This window comes from Panthera onca, chromosome F2, assembly GCF_046562875.1.
Source record: "Panthera onca isolate mPanOnc1 chromosome F2, mPanOnc1 haplotype 2, whole genome shotgun sequence".
Lineage (NCBI taxonomy): Eukaryota > Metazoa > Chordata > Mammalia > Carnivora > Felidae > Panthera > Panthera onca.
Window position 1 is genome coordinate 77,680,696 of NC_138356.1, and position 25,868 is coordinate 77,706,563.

Consider the following 25,868-nt stretch of genomic DNA (forward strand, 5'->3'; position numbering starts at 1 on the left):
CCTTTTTTTTTTTCTTTCAAAGGGATTCATAGGGCCTTGTAATTAGGCATGCTGATTAGAATATCTCTAATAGTGCGCAGAAGATTGCCTTCTGAACAAAAAATGAAGGAGGGTGGCATCTTGTGGTTTTCTCTCAGAAGATGCAGAGGTAGAAACCCCCTACAGGGCTTTGTTAGGAGCCACCTCTTTTTGAAATGGACCCCTACTTCCCTTTGAATCAAATCCTTCCTCAAGCCAGAATAGACCCACCTAGTCACGCAGGGTGACAGTTACTAGATATAAGGAGGAAAACAGCAGGAGTCATAAGAATCCATCCCAAGATAAATAATTCTAACACGCTGCTGACTTACAACAAAGATTGACTGTTCTACCACTCATCTAAGGAAATATCTACCTATTGGGAACCTGCTCCTTTCCAGTATATTAAGGATTAATTGCTTGCTTTATGTTTGTTATTAGCCAGGCTAAATATTCCGCTTACAACACAGAGGTTCCCAGACACACTGAAAATATGGAATGGAATACAGTGGAATGGACCGATAATAAATATGGTCTTATTCACTTGCTTCTTTTTAAGATTCTATGTGAAACACTCTCCTTTTCATTTCCCATGGTTCTTGACCCTTATTTGTCTCTTCCTACATACTGAACTCTTCTGGGTCTTCCTCTGCTACTCTACCCTCATATATTGTGCCCTTAGGGTTTTCTCTGGGTCTCTCTTTGTTTTAATCTCTGGATCTCCTACTCCCATGATTCTAACGGCGTACTACATGACCATGACTCCTAAATCCATCTCCCATATAGATCCTTCATCTGACATCGGACCTGAATGTGATGTCACATCTAGTGACCAGCATCCCAGATAATAGTGACAACAATATTAACCACATTCTCATAATGTCATCATGGCCATTGACATTGTTATCATATCATCTCTCATTTACTGGGTGCTCATTACCTGCCTGGCAGGTAAAGTGATAAACACTTTAAATGCATCAAATGACCCCTCTGGAGATTAAATAAAATAAATGAGTAAGTATGAACTTGAATCCAGGTTCATCTGAACAAAATCTATGCATTGGATCACTCAACAAAGCTACTTGTAATCCTGAATTAGTGATGATCAGAATGAGTATGTTTGTCCATTTTGAGGCCCTTGGACTTTCTCTGCTCAAGAGTACCAATATCCTGTTTTTAGTCTCTCAGGCTATGGAAAGATTAGGTTCAGATCTTAATGCCCATGCAATCTCCCACCTCAGACCAAGTAGTATCGCTTTTATGGGCTCATGCACGGCAAAGATAATAATCCTAACCACCTGCTACTTAAACCAAGGAGTTTGTTACTTTTGAAACTAAATGTCAGTTGCTGTGACAAGAAATCCCCTTACTCGTGGAAGTGGAACCCTAACTTGCCATGGTTGTGCAAATGCTAGTTGTCCAACATGTGTCACCTAAACAGTGGCCAAGGCAATGAACCCAAAGGCTAACATCTCAGTGGCAAAGTTGCATATATACCTATGGCACCTGGACCCAGAAACTCTGGCAGTATATTGAAATTCATTTTATAGTTTCCACAGAATTTGCCAACTCTCCTGCCAATGGCATCTGCTCACTCACACATCAGAATGGCCAAGTATGGCATATGGATTCTCCATAAATACCAGCAAGGATGGATTCTTAAAATCAGCTATTGACAGAACTTCAGGCAACAAGGCATATCCAAAGGTGCCTACTTCAAATACACATGGGCCTAAGAGGTGAAATCTTAAGGTATCTTCCAAACAATTTATAAATAGAGGGGCAATTCCTTTCCTTTCTCCTTTATGAAGACAGCTCATCGATGCTGGCTCCTTATTACAGATGGTCATGTTTACCAGCATGTGGTGTAAGGTTTTCAGGACATACCGTGGTAGGCATCAGGTATGGCAGGTACGAGGTTTGGGGATGTGCTTGCAGGTAAGCAGTGAGCATCAGAAGTAGGTGATGATGGGGCGCCTGGGTGGCTCAGTCAGTTAAGTGTCCAATTCTTGATTTTGGCTCAGGTCATGATCTCATGATTCAGAGCATCGAGCCCCACGTGGAGCTCTGTGCTGATGGTGTAGAGACTTCGTGGGAGTCTCTCTCTCCCTCTCTCTCTCTCTGACCCTCTCCCACTCATGTTCTCTAAATAAATAAATAAATAAATAAATAAATAAATAAATAAACTTAAAGAAAAGAAATGGTGTTGATCACTTAGTAAGTTATCTTTCTGTTACATTTCCGTTTGACCTTGAACATGCTTCCCTTTACACTAATCTGGTTTTAATAATATTAGGTACTTATGAGAATATCTTACTGGGAAGAAAGAATTAGTATTATTTAACTTTTCAATCTCATAATATCATGGAATGTTTCTATAACTGCGAATATATTCCCTCAAAACATCATTGCTTCAAACAATGACAGAGTGCATTTTACTCAGAGGTCTATACATGGGGTAAGGTTTGGTGAGGATAGCTCCTCTCTGCTTGTCTCAGCATCTTCCAGGGTGATCCACAGGCTGGTGTCATATGAAGCCTCACTCACTGACATGTCCTACAAGATGATGTTATTAGTTGAGATTTGAGATTGGACTGTTGGCAAGAACATCTACACATGACCTCTCCATGTGGTTTGGGCTTCCTCAAAATGTCATGACTGGGTTTTAAGGGCTGTTTCCCTGAAAGAGAATGGAATGGGTGAGGCATTCACTGTATCAACTTTTATGGCATAATCTTAAATGTGACACGGAGTCACTCCCATCACATAATGCTCATTAGATTGTAGATTCAAAGGCTGGCCCATGGCCATATTCAAGAGGAGGCAATATGATTGCTTAATGAATTCATGTCAACAACATTTTATAGAAAGAACATGTGGGTTGGAATATAATGGGGAGACCATCTTTGGAAATTCCAATCCAACACCTACTGTATCTGGTATATAGGATTTTTTTTTGGTAAGTTTATATTAAAAAGAATGGATATAGAGAGAAACGAAGGTTAGGAGGGATGTAGAAAGGATAACTTACATCTAGTAATCACCTCCTACTCTCCTAAACTTCTACATCAAATGAATGAGTAAGTCCTGTACATTGGCATACTGCTGAAATATTTGCTACATCTATGCCCCAAACACGCACACTCTCTTAACTGTTAAATCTTGTCTGGACAATCCCAGCAGTAGTCTCTTTGTACTCCTTGCCTGCGGTTTTCAGCTTACTTTCCTCTGTAATACAGCTAGAGGATTCTTCTAAAAGAAGAAGTTGATTATGCCCAATATTAATATTCTTCAATCTTGCCCAGCCACTTACACTATAAACCCAAACATATATGGACGGTGAGAAGTTTGCAGCACCCTTTCCTTCTCTTGTAGGCTGATACTGGCATTATGTTTATGCCAGATTGACTTCAGTTAAGTTTTGGGATCAAGTGGGAGGGGTAGCATCAGAAGTCACTGGCCAAGTTCATTCTTTCCTACAGTGGAAAGACCACCTTCGTTCTTAGAACGTGACCTAGTACATAAACACCCACACATAGCGTCGCTTTGCTTTTTCTTTCTCGTTTTTCTTTCCATGCCACCAGTTCCATCAGAGGGAGATGGTAATTGCTGGATAAAACCCACTGCTATCGATTTCCCTCTTTAGGAAACAGGACACCACTAATGCAGGTATCTGTGTCCCAGCATGGAATGGAGGGTTTTGGTATGAAGTGCCACTTGCTGGGTTCTCCCTATGGCAAAGCTTAGTCCTTGAAACAGCGTTCGGGTCTGCTCCCTTGACCTCTTCACACAAGATCACAGCTCCCAGCGTTTCAACAGCGCTTACCCAGCTTGCTCAGCTTCGGCAGGGGAAAGGCAGAACCTGCTGACGAGACATTTCCCGGGTCTGGGGGAGGCCGCTGCCCACACGCTCAGAGCAGTTTTTATGGAGCTGCCTCTCCTCCCCATACTGTGTGCTTGTTCATTTTGCTGTTGCCAGAGGGAATGAAAGCATTTATGAAATTGAAAATATCCAAGCAATCCGTTTTGAGAAAGGGCTCTCTCTTTGAGTATTGAAGTGCCCTGAGAGAAGGGCAAAAGCAACACTCAATATGAGTTTACAGAATCACTTTCCTGGAAATATTTGTTTTCAGTGTAATCTTTCCTATGAGTATTTGGCCTAAAGCCCAGGTCAACCTATTGATAAAGACAATTGCTCAGACATTGTGTGTTTTTTAGACACGCTCAGCATGAATTCAAACAAAGAATCCTCATGCCCTCTCAGAATCCTAGAAGATCACAGGTGGAAAATGCCTGACCTTATTTGCAGGATACTCACCTGTTCTGAAAAGTGAACTACCAAGGCCCCTGATGAGACAGCATTGGGCACATAACCATCTCAAATGTGAAGTCCTGATCTTCTTTCAGACTGAAAAAGATCTATCTGTTGTTCACTTATTCATTATTCTTTTATTCATCCATTCAACATTCACCGAGGACCTACATTTCTGAGCATTTTGAGATGATCTACTAGCTAACTCTTACCAATTTGCCCGTCATGTGCCAGGCTTAATTCCAACTGTGCAATAGCCACATAACAGCTTTGTAAGCTTAAAGCGAATGTCTGCCTCCCTGCTTACCGATCAATTGAAGGGAGATCGGATGGCTTCAATCACTTGCCAAAGGCCACATGATGGGTGACTTGTATACCCGGGGGGAACTCCCAGCTGTGTGACTCTAATGTCTACCCTCATATCCATGGCTATCATACAGGACACGGCTGGTCTGCCAAAATTGCTCTTGTTTTGGTAGAAGAAGCGTACAAACAATATAATAAAAAGTGTTATAATAGGTGGGCATATCATGGAGAGCGATAAATGCAATTTATTTTTCCTCACTTCAGGAGTGAGTGGTTTAGAAGATAAGAAAGTGAATCATTATAGCTGCTTTCAGCCTACCAATTTAATAGTCGAAAATATGCACCAAAATTCTTCTTATTTATTCTGAGGCATGGTCTATTTATGTCTTCCCTGAATAAACCTTTTTGCAATCGTGTTAGTACCTTCTTTGTTATGACTAAAATATGTGTCATAAATGCTCAAAAATTTCTTTAAACCAAATTTCTCTCGTGAAGACATATATTCTAACTTATACATAGAGAAATTTACAGTGATAAGAATTTACTTGCCGTGGATTGTGCATGAAGATCTTCTCGTAAGCTTAGTAGCTATGTACTGAGCACTGGCTATGTACTAGGCACGTCATCTGTATTTTGTGTTTTGACACAGCATTATGAGGCAGGTGATTTGATCCTCTTTTAAGTAAAGATCAGAGCTTTCGAAATGGTGAACGATGAGCCAAAAGGATATAGAAAATGCAGAGTTCTAATCCAGTTTTCTGACCCCTAGTCCAGCCTTTTTGCTGGCAATACCGTGCTGCCTCATTAAAAAAAAAAAAACATGGAGCACCTGCCTGGTTCAGTTGGTTAAGCGTCCAACTCTTGATTTCCTCTCAGGTCATGATCTCACTGTTTGTGAGTTCAAAGCCCCGTACTGGGCTCTGCACTAACAGTGTGAAGCCTGCTTGGGATTCTATCTCTCTCCTTCTGTCTCTGCCCCTCCTGCATGCTCACTCTCTCAAAATAAATAAATCAACTTAAAAAAAGAAAAAGCCTGAGACATTTGTTGTCTGTTCAAACTGTGCCACCTCCCCTACGTCTTTACCTGCTAACTTCGGAGAAATAGAATCACACAGAGTAAAGAATGAAATCAGCTTTAGCATCCCAACACATTTAAGAGAGATAAATCCTTATGTAATCAGATCAAGGCAGATGTATACAAAGCTCATATTTTAAAATTATATTTTGCTCTTTAAAAGTCATGGTAAAAGATGAATTAATCAGCTTATGTTCTCTGAGATGTCGGAATGCTTTAAGTATCATCGTCTTCCCGGATAACATAGGTCTGTGGCATCGAGCTAACTTTTGCAGTCCTCAAACATACCACGCACTCTGCCTGACACTAACATAAAGTGTGCCGTCAAATATGTAAAATATATGGATTTTTATCTTAATTTTACAGCAGGAGTTGAGACACACAAAAAACAAGGTAATTTCCCAAGGTTACACAATTATGTAGTGGTCATCCAAGAATCAAAGTCAAATCCATCTGACCCCAAGATTAGATTATAAGAAACATCTCATGGAAGAGACCTGATTGTTATATTTGTTTGAAAATTCTGGATGTCACTAATAGTTTTGTGATTTCCTTCTAAAATATCCTAAATTTCCATTGTGTGTGTGTGTGTGTTTAAGCTGTACAATAGACTTAGGAGACCTATACAGGTAAAGAGTGAGCAACAATCCCTCTGTGAAGGGTTTTCTGTTTTCTTAAATGTTTATTTATTTTTGAGAGAGAGAAAGGCAGAGCATGAGTGGGGAGAGGGGCAGAGAGAGAGGGAGACACAGAATCGGAGGCAGGCTCCAGGCTCTGAGCTGTCAGCACAGAGTCCGACATGGGGCTCAAATTTGTGAACTACCAATCATGACCTGAGCTGAAGTCGGACGTTTAACTGACTGAGCCTCCCAGGCACCCTAAGGGTTTTCTATTTTTGAAGCTATATGTATTTACTCAAAACTTTTACCAACACAAACAGAGAGAGCATTTGAGTAACTGTGGCCACGACAGGGACTATCCCGTACAGCCAGAGTGGTGGGCTTCCAGAAATTGGATGAGGGCAGCTGAGCAGATATGAGCACTCCACGAATGGCAGCTAGTATTTCTACCTTGGATTTTGACAGATACCCCCTAGATTCAGTGTACAAACTGATTACTTAATAAACACACACTCTTTTGTTTTTCGACTTTCATAAAGTGAGGTCACTGTTCTTCTATCACACCACATCTGCAGTGGAGTTCTAACAGCTACTATTTCTTCCTCTGTCTCTGACATGCCAGGCTCAAGAAGGGGAAAGAGAACTGGAGAGGAGCCCAGGCACCTGCTCAGGATCAAAGTCATGGCTGACATAACAGCAAAGAAGGGTCAGCACCTGGTCCCAGTGCTTTGCTAGAGTCCCTCCTCTTCACCCTGGCTGTCAGGGCCCTGGTACTGGGAATGAGGGAAGTTGAAACATGTAGCTGGCTGGATAGAGAGTGAATGAGTCGAGAGAGCAGAGCGGTGCATCCTCAGGATGCCTGACCAGAGCCTGGAAAATCTGTTTAATGCGAAAGTTTGATGAACATTTGTCCTGGGTACCCAGCTTATGTTGCCTCTGCTGCATAGGTGTTGGTTCATTTGATGAGTATTTGTTTTCCTACCAGACTGTAGGCTCTGAGGGTAGAGATCCACTTCTTTTTTTCTCGTATCATATCCCTAATGGCTATCACATTGTCTAGTACCTAATAATACCAAATATACTTGTGATAAATAACTGCATAAATGGCTGGATAGATGGACAGATGAATGGGTGGATGGACGGACAGACAGGTGGATGGATGGACTGACTACATGCAGTTTTCCCTGGTGAAAGAGTCTGGGTTATCATTTGCTATCGAATTGGACAGGATCAAGTGTTAATGGTGGTTTTGACTTTGAGGTAGGAAACCTCTCTGTGTGTAAGCTTACTTGGATAATAAAATATCCTGTATTCTCTTTTAAAAGGTGTATTTATTTTTGAGAGAGAGAGAGAGAGTGCAAGCAGGGGAGGGGCAGAGAGAGAAGGGGACAGAGGATCTGAAGCAGGCTCCACGCTGACAGCAGTGTGCCCAAGGCAGGGCTTGAACTCATGAACCTTGAGATCATGACCTGAGCTGAAGTCGGGCATTCAACCAACTGAGCCACCCAGGTCCCCCAAGATATCCTGTATTCTTTTTATAAGTTGTTTTATCAAGTGCTAAAATAAGTATGTATTTAATATTACAGAGAGAGGCATATGGCAGAGATAATGTTCCTCAAGTGACTTCTGTGTTTTAGGTGATGATATCATTATAAATAGGATATTGCCATTGAGTCCAGGGTACTTGTAATCTAGACTGTGGGGTAGAGATTCAGGAGTTCAAATAAATTCTGATGTAAAACAAATTAAGATGTATTCAGGTCTGTATGGTGTGGAGGTGAGATTTGGACATACTGATGTATAGATTTAATTGATGTCCTATCTCTGCTCCCTTTCTCTAAGATGAAGCCACTGTGACTTTGTTCTTGGTTATGTAAACATAGTAGGAATTTTGAATAAACTGGTTCTTAGACCGTAAAACTGGAGATCAGACATTTCACCCCATCTTGAAAGAGAAAGATGAAATCTATACATACTCCCACGAATTTTCATTTTCCTTGGACTTCTGAGTCTCCTTACTTGGATCAGTGGGACTGGCCACATCCCTTTATTTCCATGGCCTCTAGGAGAAGTATGGAAAAGAAGATGCATCTTGGCCATTCAGCATTATTAAGATCTGTGTGACAACCTAGGGTAGAAAAGACCCATGAAATAGAGTATTGGGAGAGACAGCATGTCAATGACAGAAAGGAGCATTGTAGCTGAGTTAGAGTTTAGACACAGAGGGCCATGATAGCAGGGCTTTAGGTAGGAAGGAATCATGAGTAGAGGGTGAAGCTAGACATTAACCTCCCCAACCCTGACCCTGTCCCATTCCAATGAATGCCCCGCATGCCCTGGGCTGCATCCCACAGGGCCCAGTGACTTAGCTGATGTATTTGGTAAACCTGGAACAACTCTTATCAAGAAACCTTACTTTGCTGTAGCACCTACACCCTTGCCCGCATGAGGTAATGGTAAGAAAGCTGAGTCACCGGCCAACTGAAGTCCTAGAGAGGTGCATGGGAGGGACAGAGGCAGACTGTGTCATGATCCTGAACGGATGAAGGGACCTGCAGGGCCATTGTCACGGGATAGTAGGCAGAGGCGAAATTGGTGAGCTGGACGTGGTGTGAGTCTCTATGCAGCTTTCCAGTGGAGGTGGCAGCAAGCTGGATTAGCAGGGAGACGGAAGGTTGAACGCGTGAAAAATTGGGAGCACCATGATAGAGCTACGGCTGCTGCGATGTTCAAGTTATATGGGAAACAATTTTCGACACAAACTCAGGGACTTTGGGGAGGGAAAAAATACTCTTAAAATGATTCTCATCAGCATCCATAGGTCAGTGTTGCCGTCAAGAAGGCACAAGTGTAGCAAGTCTCATATGCTGGGATGGGTCCCCAAATGGGAGAAGCACACGCCAAGTGTTTTGCCAGCCATTTGTTCTGTCTCTGGTGGTCCGGGAGATGACATTTGAGCCGGCCTTGAAGGATAGGGGCAGCGTGCGTCTTCTGATTCCACAGCTTCTGCTCATCCCAGAGACCTCTGAACTCATCCGCTTTATACAAAAACATTAGTGATGGTTGGCTAGCTGGAGCAATAGTTTTCTGTACAAATCAAATCGACTCAAGTCTTCCTCATTTTGCTGGGGAGTGTTCAGACACTGTGGAGTAATTTGGCTATCCATCTGCATCAAATGTTGCATTACCAAAGAAAATCATTTCTTCCCTTGGACACAGGAAGTTCAAGGCTGATTGCAGACACGATTCGTCTGTGAATGCGATTTTCCTTTGCTTGCCCCCATGATTTACTAGTACATGGAACTCCATGGGATGTGGGATCCAGGGTGTATCTTTTATTTTGAAGCCTCAAAAAAAGGAAAAATGATAATACAGCCTTTGTGTCACATCCCTCTCCGTGAGTTTCGCAAGTAATTTGTTTCAGGAAATAGTCCCTTTTTGTGATATTATCCATAGCACCCCATGCAGAAATCAGAAATTGATCTAACAGCAGTTATGTAAGCCACCTTCACTGCTGCCCCATTGCAACTTAACAGGCAGTGTCGCCCAGAGGTTAAGCATGCCCATTCTGGAGCCAGTCTCTTGGGGTTCAAATTCCAAGTCCTCTACTTACAAACTAACTGTTCCCTGGCAAGTCACTTGATCCCCCTATACCTCACTCTCCTCATTAGTAAAAAGGGGTTCATACTAGTTCCCATTTCATGGTTGTTTTGAGGATTAATTGTAAATCACTTCTAAAGCTCAACAAATGTTGGCTGTAGCAGATTCATTTCTGAACTAGTGGATGTTCCTTCGAGTTCCTGGTTGAGTCAACATCAAATCTCTTATCTTTTCTGAAATCTTTCCTTTCCCTGACCTATTGCTAACTCAGTCCCCAAAATGGATCATGTTTATAGTTGACTATATCAAAGAATCTGCCTATGAAAGCTCTTCAAACAACAGCGATTAAGATGATTTTAGTAATGGCATAATAATAGCGGCAGGAATGGAAATTCTCTAAAAACAGTCACATCTAACAAGCTTTGGTGATTATATGCTCTGTGTTGATTGCTTTACATACATTATATGATCTAATCCTTCTCCAAACTCTATACAATTGGATTTAGGATTATTCACATTTCGTGGAAGTAAAAAGTGAGGTTCATAGCAATTCGGTTAATTGACTGCACATCTCACTGCTGATAAGTGACGGGGCCTGTATTTGAATTAGATTGGTCGAATCTGTAGAAACTTCAATATTAGCCAATTAGTCCAGTCTCATCTAGCATCTTGCACTGCATTCGTTAATTTAAAATATTCTCTCTCTCTCTCTGTAGATTATGACATAGAAGCTGTATTCTTTCTCATTTCTCCTATACCCTTGTGCAAAGCCCAGATTTTTTTTTTTTCTTTTAGAGAAACAGAGTGTGAGTGTGTGCATGGGATAGGGGCAGAGGGAGAGAGAGAATCTTAAGCGGGCTCCATACCCAGTGCAGAGCCCAACACGGGGCTCAATCTCACAACTGCGAGATCGTGACCTGAGCCGAAATCAAGAGCCAGACACTTAGACGACTGAGCCACCCAGATGCCTCAAAATCCAGATTTTTTTTTTTACATGATGCCAGGACCCTTAGCACTACTTACGACTTATTCATCTTTATCCCATCATTGGTCATTTGGCATTGAGTTTTCCCTCTTTCGCTTCATCCCAACCCTGCCCTTGAACTCAAATCCAGTTATATGTGGAAGATTCCTCACTGCCTGCCCATTTTTCTTGGAGTAAACACCACATCTTTATTTGCCTTGACTTGCAAGCCTTGCAAAATTCTGCCCTAGTGACCTCTTCAATCTCATGTGACTTGCTGTTCCCTCTACTCCATATTTTGACCAAATGGCTTTTGTTTTTTCTGTTTCTAAAATGAGCTTTGATGAGTCAAATGATAGGGACTCTGGTGTGCTATCCCTGCCTGAGTGCTTTGTTTTTCCCTGTCTGCCCAGGCTCTCCAGTGTTTCCTAGAGATCTTAAATCAGCCAGCATTTCCTATTGGATGCCTTCCTGAGACCCCCTGACTGGACCAATTGCCACTTTGCATGTCTTCATGGTTCCCTGCCCTCTCCTTCGTAGCATGTGTTACACTGTCTCTCCCCCTAGACTTTAAGCACCCTGAGAGCAAGGACCAGGTCTCTTATTAACTACTCACCATTGTCAAATAAGAAAATGATTCATTTTGACAACAACTATTAATGTGCTTAAAAGGGGCCTTCAGTTCACTCTCATTAAAAAAATACATGTTTTCACTCTAATAGAAAAGATGGGATTTCATGATCTCTTTCTCTCTCTCTCTCTCTCTCTCTCTCTCTCTCTCTCTCTCACACACACACACACACACACACACACACAATTTCCCAATGAATTGTTTTTTCTAAGCATTTTTTTCAATCAACTAAATGCAAAATTGAAGTCAGATAGTTATGGGACCATAGCAGGGGAATCGGTGTCCCAAAGGATCCTCATGGGTGCTAACTTCTGCTATTTAACACCTCTTACCATATGATTCCACTGTGTCTATTTAACCTCATGACAGCCATGCTCTCAATCCCACAGAGTATACAACACTCTGGCCCTGTGTACTGCTCATTCTCACTACCAGATCCCATCGTTATCTGGGCTTTCACATACTCTGTTTCCTGCCTCAATGTTCTCCCTTTCCTTTCTAGTTGTCCCTTTAGCAGTGCCATCTGAAGAACATAGATGTGGAATCAGTGTTCAAGTCCCATTTATCAAATGGCAATGTCACTACTGGGTTTCCAGGGATACTGTGAAGGCAACCAGAGATGGGGACTGGTTTATAACAGCTACTGAGTAAATACTGTTCCCTCACCATTATTCAGAATACTGGAGCTAAGGCCAGCTTTTCCAGGAAGCTTTCTTTGATTGCACCTGTCCGGTTTGACTTTCCACTTCTACATGTATAGCTTAATGACTATCTCCATCGTGCACCCCTAGCTCATTCTCTGGGATGATTCTATAACTGTCTCACATGTGTACGTCTGGTCCTTCAAATAGATTGCTCGTACCCAAGGGCAGAAAACTTGTGTCATGCTAAATTTATTCTCATCCACAGAGCCCATTAATATGTTAAGTGAATATTACAGTAGCTTAACTTTTACAGAATGGAATTTATATCATATGCTATATATCAACTGTCTAGTATTGTGTGAGGGTATTAACTATACCTCCTCATTAATCTCTGTGATAAAGATATTAAGCCTCTGTGGATTTCTAACTTCAGCTTACCAACTAAGCACATAGTCATTTTGGTAATAAGGAGCTTTGGCTTAAAGGAAGTATCCATATGGGAGGAAAGATTCTGTTAATATATTCGTTTTAATCCTATCACTGCATGATTACATTAACACACCTAAATCATTTTATTATTGATTTACGCATGCAGGCATAAACATCTTTGACAAAATTTTTAATGATAGGAAAATATTTGCAGCATAATATTAATTGAAAATAGGAGGGCATAAGATATGTAGTGTGATCTCAGCTCTGTGTAATGTAAAATTATAAGTTACACACTGGAAGGGAAGTCATTAAATATTAACAGAGACTGACTTTGAATGTGATTTTTTATATGATTTTTAAATATTTTTTACATTCATTAGCATTATTTTCAATCCATGTAATAAATGCCTATTACTTTTGCAATCAGAATATTTCAAAACTTATTATAAAGATGTGAGCTCCACATGTTATAACATACTACAAATTCTTAATAAAGTCACAATATCCCACATGAAAATTGAAAATATACTCATTTATTACTTAATGTGTTTCCTAATTAAAATTTTTTTAGTGTCCATTATGTGCTTTTGCTGATGGGGTGTATAGTGCAATTTATTAGATACAGAGAAAATGATAGCAAAAAGTCACCAGGTGGATTCCTCAAGTATTTGCCCTTAGAGGGTGACCAAAAAAAAAAAGTTCAAATCTAAAAAAGTATGAAGAGTGAAAGTGAATCAATACAGTGCGTTAGTTGGGCTTCTCCAGAGGAACAGAACCAATAGCATACATGTAAAGGGATGTGTTCTAAAGGACTGGCTCACATGATTATGGGGGCTGAGAAGTTCCACCATCTGCTGTCTGCCAGCTAGAGACCCAGGAAAGTGGGCGATAGAGTTTGAAGGCCTAAGATCCAGAGAGCTGGTGGTGTAGATTCATTCCTAGTCTCAAGGCTGAGAATCAGGACTTCTGAGAGCAGAGGATGGAGGTCCAGCTCAGCAACCAGGGAAAGAGCGACTTTCTCTTTCCTCCACCTTTTTGTTCTATTCAGGCCCTCAGCAGATTGGATGATGCCCATTCATGCCAGGGAGGGCCATCTTCTTTTGTCAGTCCACCCATTCAAATGCTGATCTCATCCAAAGCACCCTCACAGACACACCAGAAATCATGTTTAACCAAATACCTGGGCATCCCTGTGCCCTGGCAAGTGGACCCATAAAATTAGCCATTGCATACAATGAGCGAGTTGATAACGAGGGCCACAAAATCTTTCAAGGAATCAGAGGGGTAAAACAAGGTACAAAGGATGATACATGCTACGTAAGCAAAGAAGAAGAGAAAGCGTGGGTGCGTCTGTGTGCTCTGCCGTGGCCTGGTGCTACGCATGTTGGAGACCTGTGCAATGTACATGCGTATTGGTGTCTATTTGTGTTGGTATGTGTGCGGAAGAGGTTGGCAAAGGAGTCAGCTCAACTACACAAATAGTACAGTTTGAGGGGGTGGGTCTTGAGAAGAACAGGCCTCCAAAACTTTGGAAATCAGCCTGCCCCTGAGAGGTAAGCTCTAAATTTAATTTCAATTTGATCACAGCAGAGATTGTTGAAGTCACCCGTATACACGCACCCACACATGCACAGGTACGCGCGCACACACATGTACACACTCATTCAAGCATTCGGAGGCAAGCAAGATTTTGCTAACTCCTCTTTTTATTAATGAATCTTAAATAGGAGGATTTATGCAAATGCCACCCAGGAAAAGTATTTCTCTGACTCAAGGATGTACCACTTACTCTGCCATTCTGAGCATTGTGACCCAATAACAGTGATACCTGTCATTGTTTTAGTATTAGAAGTACATACTTATTATCCTCATTTCTTTGTACATATACTCTCTCACTTACTTTCACAGAAACCTCCAAAGTATATACTATTCTTATCCTATTTATAAATGATGGAATTGAAGCTTAATTTAAGCTTTCATCAACTTATCCCTAGACACACTTTAGCCTCCCTTAATTCAGCCTGTCCTGCTTGAGGCACAGTGGACATCTTGTGTCACTCTGTACTTTCTGGTCCCAGCCGGTCCCTGAGAGATACGGTCATTCGTTTCATACAGGTTGTCCTACTGTTGGACGTGTGTGATTAGTCCAGATTCTACTGAGGGGGACAAAGTTACTAATAAAAAGAATAAACGGTTTGAATTAAGAAGTCTTTATTTCAAGACCCTATTCTGTCACCTGCTGACTGAGTTCTCAAGTAAGTGGCAAAGTTCTCTGAACTTTACTTCCCTCAGACTCCAAATGGCTTTGGAAGATAAATTGCGTATCAGCGGTAAAATAGATTACTGTTCAGCAAATGTTTACTCCCTCCTCTCCCATCTTCCTGAGAGTAGAATATCACCCTTATATTTGTCTTCTGGGGCTGCCGCACATAACAAATCACCACAGACTGGTGGCTTAAGAAAACAGAAACTAATTTCTCACAGATCTGGAGGTTGGAAGTCCAAAATCAAAGCACTGGTCAGGTTGGCTTCTGGTGAGGTCACTCTCCCTGGCTTGCAGATACCCATCTGCTTTTCCTGTGTCCTAATTTGGCCCTCTTCTACTTCTTGTAAGGGCATCAATCCTTTTGGATTAGAGCCATTTTTATTACTTTATGTAGCCTTAACTGCTTTCTTAAAAATCCTATCCCCAAATATAGCCACATTGGGGGTTAGGGTTTCAACAAACGGGGGGACACGATTCAGCACAGAATAACTACCTCCTAATTTATGTTGGGCATGGCACTTACAGTGGCTTCATGGCGTGTGGAATGTGCTTCCCCATCTCGATTGCTCATGTGTATGATCTGCTTTAAACGAGATATTAGCAAGGTGACATTGGTAGGTCCCTCAAAGTTGCCCACACCTTAGGCTATCTCTTCTGAGTGTTTGCTGTAGCATGAGAAGGATAGGCCCTGCATTTGTGTGTCAATCCAGGAGAATGAGTAACCACAGAACAGAGAAAACCCAACTGGCTTACAGCCAGTCCCGCAGCCAGATGTAGAGTTGCCATCAGTGACCTGCAGGAATGTGAGTAGGGTAACGTGTGCCATGTGCTGAGCATTATTGTGGTGTAGCTAACCTATATGGCATCCATTCCCTTATATTTTCATTGATTAACTCAGCATCTGCCTACATTGCTGCCATATTCTGCTGGAGCCAACAATGTCAGACAGACTAAGAGAACTGGCCGGGTTCACCCAGCTGGTAAGTTACAGAAACAAATCTAGGAGCTTAGCCCTTGCCAGAGCCACTTACTTCCCTGGAGCAGCTGCTTACTCGAAAGAGACAGAAATGTTGCTGCCTTGTCTCTCAAAAAATTACAATTTATTCATTAAATAAGCACATGCATTGAAGACAAATAATTATTTGTTCTGAGTAACTTCAAGAGCCTCTGATGGCAACCCGACACTTTAACGTTGTAATGCAATGGCATTACTGTTCCTGAGGGTTTGAGGCACATCCTGGCATTATTCATTGATGATTAGAATAGGCAGGACAGGGGCACCTGGGTGGCTTAGTGGGTTAAGTGCCCAACTCTTGATTACGGCTCAGGTCATGATCTCACGGTTCGTGAGATTCAGCCCCACACAGGACTCTGTGCTGTCAGCTGCTTAGGACTCTCTCTGACTCAACATAAATAAACATTAAACAAAAAGAATAGGTGGGAGAAACAAGGACCGCTTTATGTTGATGATTCTGTATCTCACAGGTAAGATGATGTTAAGTCAGACTCAATATGAAACACAAGGGGTCAAACTAAATGATCTTTAATGGTACTCTTACTCTAAAATTTAAAACTTTGGTGATTAAAGCAGGTCTCTATTGCTGAGTTCATAACAATAGACTGTGCCCTTCAGATATCTACTATTTATTCATCAACATCCTTTTTTTTCAAATTCAAAAAAATTACATACATTTACTCTTTCAATGAAGGGTGATTTCTTTTTTTTTTTTTTAATTTGTTTTCTTTTTTATTTTTTTAAATTACATCCAAATTAGTTAGCATATAGTGCAACAATGATTTCAGGAGTAGATTACTTAGTGCCCCTCACCCACCTAGCCCATCCCCCCCTCCCCCAACCCCTCCCATAACCCTCAGTTTTTTCTCCATATTTATGACTCTCTTTTGTTCTGTGTCCCTCCCTGTTTTTATATTATTTTTGTTTCCCTTCCCTTATGTTCATCTGTTTTCTCTCTTAAAGTCCTCATATGAGTGAAGTCATATGATTTTTGTCTTTCTCTAACTGACTAATTTCACTTAGCATAATACCCTCCAGTTCCATCCACATAGATGCAAATGGGAAGATTTCATTCTTTTTGATGGCCGAGTAATACTCCATTGTGTGTGTGTATGTATGTGTGTGTGTGTGTGTGTGTGTTTGTGTGTGTATGTATACACCACATCTTCTTTATCCATTCATCCATCGATGGACATTTGGGCTCTTTCCCTACTTTGGCTATTGTTGATAGTGCTGCTATAAACATGGGGGTGCATGTGTCCCTTCGAAACAGCACACCTGTATCCCGTGAATAAAAGCCTAGTAGTGCAATTGCTGGGTCGTAGGGTAGTTCTATTTTTAGTTTTTTCAGGAACCTCCATACTGTTTTCCAGAGTGGCTGCAGCAGATTTCATTCCCACCAACAATGCAAAAGAGATCCTATTTCTCCACATCCTCGCCAACATCTGTTGTTGCCTGAGCTGTTAATGTTAGCTATTCTGACAGGTGTAAGGTGGTATCTCATTGTGGTTTTGATTTGTATTTCCCTGAGGATGAGTGAAGTTGAGCATTTTTTCATGTGTTGATTGGCTATCTGGATGTTTTCTTTGGAGAAGTGTCTATTTGTGTCTTTTGCCCATTTCTTCACTGGATTATTTGTTTTTTGGGTGTTGAGTTTGATAAGTTCTTTATAGATTTTGGATACTAACCCTTCATCTGATATGTCATTTGCAAATATCTTCTCCCATTCTGTCGGTTGCCTTTTAGTTTTGCTGATTGTTTCCTTTGCTGTGCAGAAGCTTTTTATTTTGATGAGGTCCCAGTAGTTCATTTTTGCTTTTGTTTCCCTTGCCTCTGGAGACGTGTTGAGTAAGTTGCTGTGGGCAAGATCAAAGAGGTTTTTGCCTGCTTTCTCCTCAAGGATTTTGATGGCTTCCTGTCTTACGCTTAGGTCTTTCATCCATTTTGAGTTTATTTTTGTGTCTGGTGTAAGAAAGTGGTCCAGGTTCATTCTTCTGCATGTCGCTGTCCGGTTTTCCCAGTACCACTTGCTGAAGAGACTGTCTTTATTCCATTGGATATTTCCTGCTTTGTCAAAGATTAGTTGCCCATATATTTGTGGATCCATTTCTGGGTTCTCTATTCTGTTCCATTGATCCGAGTGTCTGTTCTTGTGCCAGTACCATACTGTCTTGATGATTACAGCTTTGCAGTATAGCTTGAAGTCTGGGATTGTGATGCCTCCTGCTTTGATTTTCTTTTTCAAGATCACTTTGACTATTCAGGGTCTTTTCTGGTTCCATACAAATTTTAGAATTATTTGTTCTAGCTCTGTGAAGAATGCTAGTGTTATTTTGATAGGGATTGCATTGAATATGTAGATTGCTTTGGGTAGTATCAACATTTTAACAATATTTGTTCTTCCTACCCAGGAGCATGCAATATTTTTCCATTTTGTTGTGTCTTCTTCAATTTCTTTCATAAGCTTTCTATAGTTTTCAGTGTATAGATTTTCACCTCTTTGGTTAGATTTATTCCTAGGTATTTTATGGGTTTTTGTGCAACTGTAAATGGGATCGATTCCTTGATTTCTCTTTCTGTTGCTTCATTGTTGGTATAGGAATGCAACTGATTTCTGTGCATTGATTTTTTACAAAAATTTTTTAATGTTTATTTATTTTTGAAGGAGAGAGAGACAGAATGTGAGTGGGGTGGGGGGAATGCAGAGAGAGAGGGAGACACAGAATCTGAAGCAGACTCCAGGCTCTGAGCTGTCAGCACAGAGCCCAACATGGGGCTCGAACCCACAAACCATGAGATCATGACCTGAGCCAAAGTCAGACGCTCAACTGACTGAGCCACACAGGCACCCCTGTGTGCTGATTTTATATCCTGAAACTTTGCTGAATTCATGAATCAATTCTAGCAGTTTTTTGGTGGAATCTTTTGGGTTTTCCATATACAGTATCATGTCATCTGCAAAGAGTGAAAGTTTGACCTCCTTCTGGCTGATTTGGATGCCTTTTATTTCTTTGTGTTGTCTGATTGCAGAGGCTAAGACTTCCAATACTATGTTGAATAACAGTAGTGAGAGTGGACATCCCTATCTTGTTCCTGACCTTAGGGGGAAAGCTCTCAGTTTTTCCCCATTGAGGATGATATTAGCATTGGGTCGTTCATATATGGCTTTTATGATCTCGAGGTATGCTCCTTCTATCCCTACTTTCTTGAGGGTTTTTATCAAGAAAGGATGCTGTCTTTTGTCGAAAGCTTTTTCTGCATCTATTGAGAGCATCATATGGTTCTTGTCCTTTCTTTTATTGATGTGATGAATCATGTTAATTGTTTTCCAGATATTGAACCAGCCCTGTAGCCCAGGTATAAATCCCACTTGGTCATGGTGAATACTTTTTTTAATGTATTGTTGGATCTGGTTGGCTAATATCTTGTTGAGGTTTTTTGCATCCATGTTCATCAGGGAAATTGGTCTATAGTTCTCCTTTTTAGTGGGGTCTTTGGTTTTAGAATCAAGGTAATGCTGGTTTCAAAGAAAGAGTTTGGAAGTTTTCCTTCCGTTTCTATTTTTTGGAACAGCTTCAAGAGAATAGGTGTTAACTCTTCCTTAAATGTTTGGTAGAATTCCCCTGGAAAGCCATCTGGCCCTGGACTCTTATTTTTTTGGCAGATTTTTGATTACTAGTTCGATTTCCTTATTGGTTATGGGTCTGTTCAAATTTTCTATTTCTTCCTGTTTCAGTTTTGGTAGTGTATATGTTTCTAGGAATTTGTCCATTTCTTCCAGATTGCCCTTTTTATTGGCATATAATTGCTCATAATATTCTCTTATTATTGTTTTTATTTCTGCTGTGTTGGTTATGATCTCTCCTCTTTCATTCTTGATTTTATTTATTTGTGTCCTTTCCTTTTTCTTTTTGATCAAACTGGCTAGTGGTTTATCAATTTTGTTAATTTTTTCAAGGAACCAGCTTCTGGTTTCATTGATCTGTTCTGCTGGGTTTTTTTGTTTTTTTTTTGGTTTTGATATCATTAATTTCTGCTCTAATCTTTATTATTTCCTGTCTTCTGCTGCTTTTGGGTTTTATTTGCTGTTCTTTTTCCAGCTCCTTAAGGTGTAAGGTTAGGTTGTGTGTCTGAGATCTTTCTTCCTTCTTTAGGAAGGTCTGGATTGTTATATACTTTCCTCTTATGACCACCTTTGCCGCGTCCCAGAGGTTTTGGGTTGTGGTGTTATTATTTTCGCTGACTTCCATATACTTTTTTAATTTCCTCTTTAACTTCTTGGTTAGCCCATTCATTCTTTAGTAAGATGTTCTTCAGTCTCCAAGTATTTGTTATCTTTCCAAATTTTTTCTTGTGGTTGATTTTGAGTTTCATAGCTTTGTGGTCTGAAAATATGCATAGTATGATCTTGATCTTTTTGTACTTACTTAGGGCTGATTTGTGTCCCAGTATATGGTCTGTTCTGGAGAACGTTCCATGTGCACTGGAGAAGAATGTATATTCTGCTGCTTTAGGATGAAATGTTCTGAATATATCTGTTAAGTCCATCTGGTTCCAATGTGTCATTCAAAGCCATTGTTTCTTTGTTGATTTGTTGATTAGATGATCTGTCCATTGCTGTGAGTGGGGTGTTGAAGTCTCCTACTATTGTGGTATTACTATCGATGAGTTTATGTTTGTGATTAATTGATTTAATATTTGGGTGTTCTCACATTTGGCGCATAAATGCTTACAATTGTTAGGTCTTCTTGGTGGATAGACCCCTTGATTATGATATAATGCCCTTCTGCATCTCTTGATACAGTCTTTATTTTAAAGTCTAGATCGTCTGATATAAGTATGGCTACCCTGGCTTTCTTTTGTTGACCATTAGCATGATAGATGGTTCTCCATCCCCTTATTTTCAGTCTGAAGGTGTCTTAAGTCTAAAGTGGGTCTCTTGTAAACAGCATATAGATGGATCTTGTTTTCTTATCCATTCTGTTACCCTATGTCTTTTGATTGGAGCATTGAGTCCATTGACGTATAGAGTGAGTACTGAAAGACATGAACTTATTGCCATTATGATACTTATGGAGTTGGAGTTTCTGGTGGTGTTCTCTGGTCCTTTCTAATCTTTGTTGCTTTTGGTATTTATTTATTTATTTATTTCTATATTTTTTTTCTTATTTATTTATTTCTCTCTATATATTTTTTTTCATTTTTTCTCCCTTCAGAGAGTCCCCCTTAAAATTTCTTGCAGGGTTGGTTTAGTGGTCACAAACTCCTTTAATTTTTGTTTGTCTGGGAAACTTTTCATCTCTCCTTCTATTTTGAATGACAGCCTTGCTGGATAAAGAATTCTTGGCTGTGTATTTTTCTGATTCAGCACATTGAATATATCCCTCCACTCCTTTCTGGCCTGCCAAGTTTCTGTGGGTAGGTCTGCTGCAAACCTGATCTGTCTACCCTTGTAGGTTAGGGTCTTTTTTTCCCTTGCTGCTTTCATGATTCTCTCCTGGCCTGAGTATTTTGTGAATTTGACTATGATATGGTTTGTTGATGGTCGGTTTTTGTTGAATCTAATGGGGGGTCCTCTGGGATTCCTGGATTTTGATGTCTGTGTCTTTCCCAAGGGTAGGAAAGTTTTCCACTATGATTTGCTCACATAACCCTTCTACCCCTATTTCTCTCTCTTCCTCTACTGGGACCCCTATGATTCTGATGTTGTTCCTGTTTAATGAGTCACTGATTTCTCTAATTCTTAAACCGTGCTCTTTTGCCTTAATCTCCTTCTTTTTTTCTGTTTCATATTCTCTATAGTTTGTCCTCTATATCGCTGATTCTCTGTTCTGCCTCATCCATCGTTGCCGCCGTGGCATCCATCCATGATTGCAGCTCAGTTATAGCATTTTTTATTTCATTCTGGCTATTTTTTTACTTCTTTTATCTCTGCAGAAAGTTTCAATTCTATTTTAGACTCCAGCTAGTATTCTTATTATCATGATTCTAAATTCTGGTGCAGACATCTTGCTTGTATCTGTGTTGGTTAAATCCCTGGCTGTCATTTCTTCGTGCTCTTTCTTTTGGGGTCATTTTGAAGGGAGAAAAGGAATTAATGAGGTACTTAAAAAGAAAATTAAAATTAAAAAAATATTAAAATTAAAAACTTAAAAACACTCACACACACACAAAAATCTAATGAATGATGCTAGATCCCAGGTGTGTGTTTGTCTGGGTGTTGAAAGTGGTTTGATGGATTAGAGAAAAAAAATGGGGACGGGGAAAGGAAATTGTTTGAGAGTTTGAAAAAATGGATACACTAAAGTAGACTAAAATGAGATGATGGCAGTAAAATAGAATTTGAAAAAATTTACACAAAAGTAAAGAATATAGTAGGAAAAAAATTAAGGAAAAATATTTTTAATACAGTTAAAAATAAAGATGAACTTTTTTCTCTTTCTGTATTCAAGAAAAACAAAAAAGAAAAAAAACCAAATCGTTTGAAAATTTGAAAAAGTGAATACACTGTAGTAGACTAAAATAAAATGATGGAAGTAAAATAGAATTTGAAAAAATATACACAAAAGAAAAAAATATATAGTAAAAATATGAAAGAAAAATATTTTTAATAGAAATGGAAAGTAAAAATGAAGTTTTTCACTTTCTCCATTCAAGAAAAAGAAAAGAAATGAAAAAGAGAAAAAAGAAAACAAGGAAATGGTTTGAAAATTTGAAAAGGTGAATACACTGAAGTAGACTAAAATAGAATGATGCAAGTAAGATAGAATTTGAAAAATTTTACGCAAAAGTAAAAAATATAGTAAAAAAATTAAAGGAAAATATTTTTAATAAAAATTGCAAATGAAATGAATTTTTTCTCTTTCTGTAGTCAAGAAAAAGAATAGTTTAAAAGAGAAAAAAAGAAAAAAAAAAGAAAATTGAATAGATAGACCTGCTAACAGATTGAAATAGGACTGAAATTACTTTGTTTTCCCCTAGAGGTCTGTCCATGTAGCTCTTTCTAGTCCATAAGTAAGCAGGCGGTAAGACTTGTGTTCCTGAAGAGCGAGGTTGGCCCAGTTGGGCGGGGCTCAGTGTAACGGCTCCGCTCTCCACTAGATGGCGCTGCCAGCCTCCTGGGGTGGAGCGCTGCGGGGCTCGTGGCTGCGCCTGCGCCTGCGCGGGAGCGGTGAAAAATGGCGCCACCCAGCCACCCAGTGTGTTCTCCCGGGTCAGCAATCGTGCACCGGTCCTCCGTCTTCAGGTCTCGTCCACTCCCCGCTTTTTCCCTCTCCGTGACCGGGCCCGGGCAGTACCTCTCTCTCAAGTTTTGTCTCGGACACGGCTGTTTTCCCTGGCCCCTTACTTCCGAAGGACTGCGGCTTTGACCCATTCTGCCCCTCTGCGGGAGGGTCTCACCGAGCAGTGGCCGAATGAGCAATGGACGAATGCCGGCTGCACCCGGGAATGCTCGCTGGACCCCGTTGTTGCCGGTGCCCCGAGACTGCGGCCAGGTGCCAGCCCGTCCCAGAAAATGTTCACGAGACAGTGTAGAAGCAGCGTCTCCGGGATGATGGAAAATCACAACACACGTCTGGCACCGGGCTTCACCCTTGACGGCCTTGTTCCAGCACCAGCGAAGGTGGCCTCCTTCCGGGGTCTGCCGGGACCGGGAGGCTTCCACAGTCTCCACCAAATGTCCTTCCAGCAGTGGAACCGCTTTTCCCCGTGTGGCCCGAGACCCTCCCGGACCCCACTCTGCTCCTGGGGATTCGCCCTTCCCACCAGAGCACCGCCAGGTAGGGAGCTGCGGGGTTGCAGCCTTTGCGCTCCCCTCGTTTACAGTCTTAATGGGATTTAAACCCTCTCCTTTCTCCCTTTTTAGTTTAGTCCCTGCGGCGGTTTCCAATTTTCCGCTTTCTCTCCAGCTGCTTTTGGGGAGGGGTGCTTTTCTGGTATCCGCCCCTCCCCAATCTCCATCCTCTCTCCACCTGCAAAGGCGGCTCCCTGCCTACTTCTCGCTCCCCGAGTTCACCTCTCCGCGCCACGTACATGCTGAATTCTGTGGTTCAGGTTGTGCAGATTGTTGTGTTAATCCTCCAATCAGTTTTCTAGGTGTGCAGGATGGTTTAGTGTTGGTCTGGCTGTATTTCATGGACGCGAGACTCACAAAAAGCTGCCATGCTATTCCGCCATCTAGGCTCCTCCCCCTGTGAAGGGTCTATTCAACATTTTGATAATCACAGGGAAAGAATTTTACTATTTGCAAAGTTTTTCATCGCTTAGAATTATGCTTTATATTTGTGTGGTGCCTGATAGTTTCCAGTGTACCTCCAATGTGTGTTATCTTCTTATATCCACAAAAATGTCCCATGAAGTAGAAAGGGCAGAATTTTAATCCTTATTTAATGGTTGAACGGACAATGTTCCTGAGTAGCACCCAATGGCTGAACATTAAATGGAACGTTGAGGGTATTTTTAGAGCTGGAAGTCAGCTATCCTAATATCTAGTAGCATGTTTTCAGGACACTGTCTCTAAAGAGGTCACAGACGTGTTTAGGGTATGCAGACAGAAACATTTTCATTCCATTCTTTATTCGTTTATTAATGCAATGATTCTTTCATTAATTAATGCACTCATTCCTTCAAGGAGTATTCAAAGGGTGTTAAGACGATAGAATCTGGGGGCACCTGGGTGGCTTCGTCGGTTGGGCTTCTGACTTCGATTCAGGTCATGATTTTGCTATTGGTGGGTTCAAGCCCCATATCAGGCTTTGTGCTGACAGCTCGGAGCCCAGAGATCGCTTCAGATTCTGTGTCTCCCTCTCTCTCTATGACCCTCCCCTGCTTGCACTTTGTCGCTCTCTGTCTCTTGAAAATAAATAAATGTTTAAAAAAATTAAATAAAGGAGTACAGAATCGGTAGCCAGTCGCCAAGGTTTATACCCCAGGGCTGCTAGTATTTACCTGTAGGTGGTCCCCATTTCTTCACCACCAGAATGGACTTCATCACAGAACCTATGTCATAATTTTGTAAAGGTGATGGAAAAGTTAACGTGTACCAAGGCTCAAGACAATGCCTGCTTTATGGTACATACTGTAGACCAATTCCTATGCCTCTGTATAGGCAACTGAGGGTAAAAAAAAGGAAAAGAAAGCCTAGATCCTAGTTTATATTTGGGAATAGAGGGAGTCAAATGAATAATCTCATCACTCTTCTTGGTTTATCTCTATAATTTTACAAACATTTGTACAATGTTATGATGAAGTTGGGTGCACTCTGAAAGTAGGTGGCCTCTTGGTGGCTCTAAATGCTCCCCAGTAATCGTGACTTCAAATTCTGGGTTTTGTGTTCAAACGATAGCTTGGGAACTTGAGAGTGTGTGTCTGTGACTGCTTCCCAGGCTTCTGCTCTCCATGATTCTGCTGCTCTCAAGGATCCTCCTTAGGAATCTCCCCCAGTAAGGAGCAGCTGCTCAGCTGGAATGGAGTCACCTGCATCCCTGTCCCCAGCAGCAGGTCTTGGTCCGCTATGGCCAGCTATGTGGTAAGCACAGTGGTGAGTCAACCTTAGGATAAGGATGACTCCGTGGGAGGCAGCAGGAAGAGAAGGAAAGAACCATATTCTTTGTTTTTAATGTTTTTTAGTTATTTTTGAGAGAGAGAGAGCGAGAGACAGAGAGACAGAGAGTGAGACAGAGAGCAGGGGCGGGGCAAAGAGAGGGAGAGACACAGAATCCAAAGCAGGCTCCAGACTCCAAGCTGTCCGCACAGAGCCCAACGCGGGGCTCGAATTCATGGACCGTGAGAGCATGACCCGAGCCGAAGTCGGACGTCCAACTGACTGAGCCACCCAGGCGCCCCTGGAATCATATTCTTCTATGCATCTTTTGACCTGATAAATGCACCTTCACCCAACACCGACTCCAAATCTGGACTTTATAGCAAATAAGCCAATGAATCCAGTAACTAACTTCTGTTGTTTAAGCCACTGTAGGTGTGA